Source organism: Sminthopsis crassicaudata, chromosome 6 (assembly GCF_048593235.1).
Source record: "Sminthopsis crassicaudata isolate SCR6 chromosome 6, ASM4859323v1, whole genome shotgun sequence".
Classification (NCBI taxonomy): Eukaryota; Metazoa; Chordata; class Mammalia; order Dasyuromorphia; family Dasyuridae; genus Sminthopsis; species Sminthopsis crassicaudata.
In genome coordinates, this window is record NC_133622.1 from 239,789,895 (window position 1) to 239,795,482 (window position 5,588).

At 42.5% G+C, this 5,588-nt stretch overlaps 1 pseudogene; it reads right to left on the minus strand.

Moving 5' to 3' along the window:
* Positions 1–1,934: 1,934 nt before the first annotated feature.
* LOC141547444 (ELL-associated factor 1 pseudogene) lies at positions 1,935–3,443 on the minus strand (annotated as a pseudogene).
* Positions 3,444–5,588: the final 2,145 nt, after the last annotated feature.

Sequence of the window (5,588 nt, forward strand, 5' to 3'; positions counted from 1 at the left end):
AGGAATTATGTCATTTCTTCTCTAGCTTCAATGTCTCCATTGATTCATTTGATTTCCTATGATATAGACTTGCAGTCTATCATCATTCTACCTGTTCTAGCAGAATGTGATCTTCAATCAATCCCAATCATAACAAATTGATCTCTCACCAAATCTCAACATGCATTCCAGCAATTATATACTAAAATGATCCCCCATCTTGTCGGAAATATGAGTTTCAGCTTACCTATCTTTCCAATGAAAACATGCTACATGATTCCTTAAGCTCCTTAAAAAATAATAGTTTATAATGTCATTTAAATATCATTTAACTAAACTGAAGACATACAGAACTCATGTTATGTAGGCTGCGTTCTTCAATCCTAAAGATTTCTGATAAAAGGCACTAAGGCCGTAATTTCTTCCTAGTTGTTTTTCAACATCCCTGCCAAAAAAAGTCCACACCACTATTTCAACCTGCTTTGGCCACAAAAAGTAGAAATAAATCACCAGATCCTCACTCAAATTTTACATAGAGAGGAGGAAATAAAATCCAAATAAATATGAAACCCTATTCATAGTCTTTCTTATGGATTTAAATATCAGCCTAAGGGTCTACTTTGTATTATTTTTAAAGCTATGCTCAACATTTCAAGTTTTGAAAAATTACTGAAGAAAATATTGGACTGGAATTTATGGGTAAGGTCTCTGCCTATCAAATTAGTAAAAAAAAGTAAAGAAACAGACTTCTTCCCGTAGTTATGGACATTTTAATATAATTGTTTTTTTTTTATTTATTCAAAGTTGACAACTCCTTGTATGACTTTAAAGTCATCATGATGAGAAATACTTGAATATATTGAAGACTTACTAAATCCCTGCTTAGTTGAAGAGGAAAGGAGCCCATTGAGAACAGTCTGGACTAGAATCTAGAATCACATCTCCTTTACAATCTGTGTCTGTCACAGTCTCCTTTACATTGTCTGTCAGTCTGATCCTGTCTCAGTCTGCATCTCTCCCAATCTCCTCCTGCTCTCTGTGACAGTCTGCTCATCTGACCCAGTCTTGATCTTAGTGGAGGAGTGCAGGAGGAGGGAGAGCCAGCAGGAGAGAACAGTCAAAGATGGAACATCTCATTTCCAGTCCTTCTCAACCCTTCTGAGTCTGTCTCTGGCTCAGATGGACCTTGGTCTCCTTAGAGAAATGAAGGAGGACAGGCCTTCCTAGAAGCAAAAAATTCTCCAGTTAGTCCTTGGCCTTTCACAACCATCAACAAACCTGTAACTTTCATCCCTTTGCAAAAGCAGGCCACTACTCTTTTTTTTTTTTTTTTTTTTTTTTAACATAACTTTATTTACAAGTTGTATTTTTCAATCTATCTTCAAGGTAATTTTTTAGCATTGACCTTGAAAATCCTTTTATTCCAATTTCTCCCCTCCTTCCCCCCACCCCCTCCCCTAGATGGAACAACATATATTAAATAAGTTAAAGTCAGTTGTCAGAGTAGTCCTGTGTCATCCTGACTGTGGTTCCTTTATTCTTAAATTGTTTTTGGCTGTTCACAACACTTTTTTTTTTCTTTGAATCCTCTGAATTTTGATTGAGTATTTCTGATTTGAGGTTTCTTTCTGAAGGTGAAAGTGATTGAGTGGGGGTTTCTATTTTTACTTTGTCTTATACTTCTAATACATCTGGGAAGATGTTTTTTTTTGTTTGTTTATTTTTGTTTTTGTTTTTTATTTGTTTTTTTTGTTTTATGCTACCCAGATTTTAACATGCTACCCAGATTCTGAGGTAAAAATGTAAGCCTATAATATATAAAAGTGCATGCTGCTCAGGTTCAGTGAGACTCAGGGCTCACTAAGGGCCAAATGCTCTCCTTGGGGTTTGGTTTCTGCTTGTGTCCTTCATCTATCCAGATGTTTTAACAAATTCAGATGCAGGAAGTTCCAAGGCTAGTCATTGCTGTCACTGTCAGAGTCACTGAGTTTTAAATCTTGTAGCAATATGCTCATCAGCTGGTCATTCCCGGGGAGCTGGCTGCTTCTGGTCTCCATAGGGCTTCTGTGAGGTAACTGCAGAAGAGGACGCTGGGAGAAAGAGGCTCTGGTTGTGACAGGCTCCTGGTCTTCAGTGCTGGAGCTCTCAGAGTCACTGAGTTGTAAATCTTTTCTCAATGTGCTCATCAGCTGGTGATTCCCGGGGAGCTGTCTGCTGCTGTTTGCCACAGGGATTCTGTGAGGGAGAGGGGGATGCTGGGAGGCCAAGTCTCTGGAGGCGGGCTCCTCCTCTTCACTGCTGGAGTCACTCACTTGTAAATCTTCTTGCAATATGCTCATTGTCCTGCTATTCCCGAGGAGCTGGCTGCTGCTGTTCCCCACAGAGATTCTGTGAGGGAGAGGAGGATGCAGGGAGGACGCGGCTCTGGCTGTGGCGGGCTCCTCCTCTTCACTACTGGAGCTCTCAGAGTCAGAGTCAGAGGAGCTGCTGTTGCTGCTGGAGTCACTCAGTTGTAAATCTTCTTGCAATATGCTCATCAGCCGGTTATTGTCGGGGAGTTGGCTGGTGCTGCTGTTCCCCAGAGGGATTCTGTGAGGGAACTGCAGAGGAGGATGCTGGGAGGACGAGCCTCCGGGGGCGGGCTCCTCTTCTTCACTGCTGGAGCTGTCAGAGTCTGAGGAGCTGCTGTCTGTGAACATCTCCATCTGCTCCATCCAGGCTCTCAGCTGTCTCTTAATGTCCAACAACTGGAGTTCCCCGAGAAGATCTTCTTCCACAGGACAGGCTTTTGGTCCAACAGGTGTCTTCCCTGCGGCTCGGAATGCTATGGGAGTGGGCGGTGCCGGTGCAGGGGGCGGTTCCACTCTTGCCTGGGTTTTGCTCCCTCCCTCAGTTCTCATCTTCTTGACCTGAGGGCTGCTGATGACTTTTTCCAACACACATTCTCCAGTATCCTGATTAATGAGGAGAATACAGTCTCTCTCATAGGGTCTTTTGTTTCCTTTGAAGACAGTCTTTGGGGCTGCAGCTCCAGGGAAGTGAGGCAGGGATCCCGATGCTATGGGAGTGGGCGGTGCCGGTGCAGGGGGCGCTTCCACTCTTACCTGGGTTTTGCTCCCTCCCTCAGTTCTCATCTTCTTGACCTGAGGGCTGCTGCTGACTTTTTCCAAAACACATTCGCCGGTATCCTGATTAATGAGGAGAATACAGTCTGCCTCATAGGGTCTTTTGTTTCCTTTGAAGACAGTCTTTGGGGCTGCAGCTCCAGGGAAGTGAGGCAGGGAGACCCTGACCTCGTCTCCCTTGCTCACCTGGAGCTCACCTTCCCCGGATGGGCCTACAGAGGCCGGCTTCAAATCATAGCCGATCCTGTGGAAGTAGGACTTGGGCCTCTTCTCGAAACTGTCCCCGAACGTCAGGCAGTTCTCCTTGCCGTCCACCAGCAGGTTCCTGGTGCTCTTCATGGCTCTCTCCCTGTCCGGAATCTGGCTGTAGTCACTGCCCGGTGTGGCTCCTAGGGCGGCCTCCTCAGTGCCTCTCAGTATAGGCGTGCTGTGTAAAGTTAGGATGCTCCCTCAGTTGGAATCCTTCTCTGGGAGCAGGTTTCCTGGTTTTCTTCTCCAGCAGCCTCTTCTTCTTCTTCCTGAATGCTGGCTCTGAATCTCCTCCAGCTCTAGTCCTTCCCAAATCCAGACTGCTTCCCAGGCCCCATGTTGTCTCTTTTATCCTCCCAGAGAATGGGCAGATGAGAATCCAGGGGCTTGTGGGAAATCCTTCAACCAATCAACTTGCTCCTTTTAAAAGTGAAAACTCCTTTAAATGTGTAAACTCCTTTTGAGAAAACTAAAGGTGTCAACTGCTAAAGGTGTCAACTCTGAGCTAGAGAATTGTTTAGACAACCTGAGTTATCACCTTGTAATCCCAACATCTTTCCCTTTCTTTTGATTGAGAACATAGGGTGGTCATGGCCTTGAAACATAACTCCATCAATATGGGAGGTATTACACATATTTATATAAACATATATATATTGTAACATAGTAACATTATACATGCTAGAAGTATGTAACAAATAACATAATCAAATAATTATAAATTGAGAATTTATTAAAGTACATAAGTCCATTGTGCATTAGTCTCATCTTGTGTTAGGAAATCCAATGATTCCTGCTGGTTTTAAAGTTCTTTAACAGCCTTATCTTGTGTTAGGGAATCTTTAACAGTCTCCTTATCAGCCATGCTCTTTCAGTGTCAGATGTTTCTTAGTTCTTCTCCTTTGTTTTTCTCTTTTTCTGTCTCTCCCTGATGAACAAGGAGAATAAGACTCATTGGCACCCATCTGTTTCCTTCTCCATCTGAAGAAGTACAAGCAAAGCTTCTCCACCAAGCAGCTAACCTCTCTGGTCCCTTCCATTCACCACTTTCTGGGTCTCTCCACATCACCTGGTGATTATCTAAGGACAGTGGAGCTTCTCACACTGGATACTGCCACAGGCTAGAAAACCTGTCTGCAGGAACCAATGCATCTTTGTCAAAAATTAGAAAATTAATGATATGGAGAACTAAATTTAGAATTTCTCTAAGATTACCTGTGGCTCCTGCTTTCCTTTCTTTTTTGAGGATTGCCTTAGTGTCTCTGTTTCTTCTCTCTACCATTGCCTGACCTTGAGGATTAAAAGGAATGCCAATGGTGTATAAAATTGTACACTGTGCACAAAAGTGCACAAAATATTTAGAAGTATATGCAGGCCCATTGTCTGTTTTTATTTCTTGTGGCACACCCATAATTCAAAATGCTTGGACATGAATTCAGTGACCACTCAGCTTGTCTCTTTTGCTGTTGGCACTGCCAAAGTGAATCCTGAGAAGGTATCTACCACCACAAGGATAAAAGACAGATGACCAACAGATTGATAATGGGCCACATCCATGTGCCAGATTTCATTGGGTCTGAAACCACCAGGATTCTTCCCTGGAGGGAGTGTAGGATTGTGGAAAGGAAGGCAAGCTATACAGCTTTTTACAATGCTCCTAGCTTGCTCTCTTGTTATTCCAATTTGTAAATGTAAAGCTTGAGCAGCTTGATGATATTTAGAATGAGATTCTTGTGCTTTCTGAAATAAAGGAGTACTGGATAACATAGTGGAAAAGCTATCTGCCTTTGAATTTCCATCAAAAATAGTACCTGGAAGTCCACTATGTGAGTAGACATGCAACATATAACTTTTGCTTGGATGCTTTCTCACTTGCTCTTGAACTTCCTTAAAGAGCTGTTAAATATTAGAGGCTGAAAATTTTATTTGGGCTTTGGCAATTCTTTTTACCACACCTACTGAATAGGATGAATCAGTAATTATAGTTATGTCTCCTGGGTAATAAGTGAGAGCAAATGACAGGACAGCAAATAATTTGTTGTGCTCAGTGGACTGAAAAGGAGTTTTCTGAATATTCTCTTTATGGATAACTCATGAAGTGTATAGCAAAAATATTTTCTTTGGTGTCATCTGCGAAGATTATTGGTCATGTAAGAGGAACCTTAGAAACCTTTTCTTCAAAAATGCATTGCCTTTTATGTAGTAGCCGGTTTATCTTTAATGGAGACCCATGTG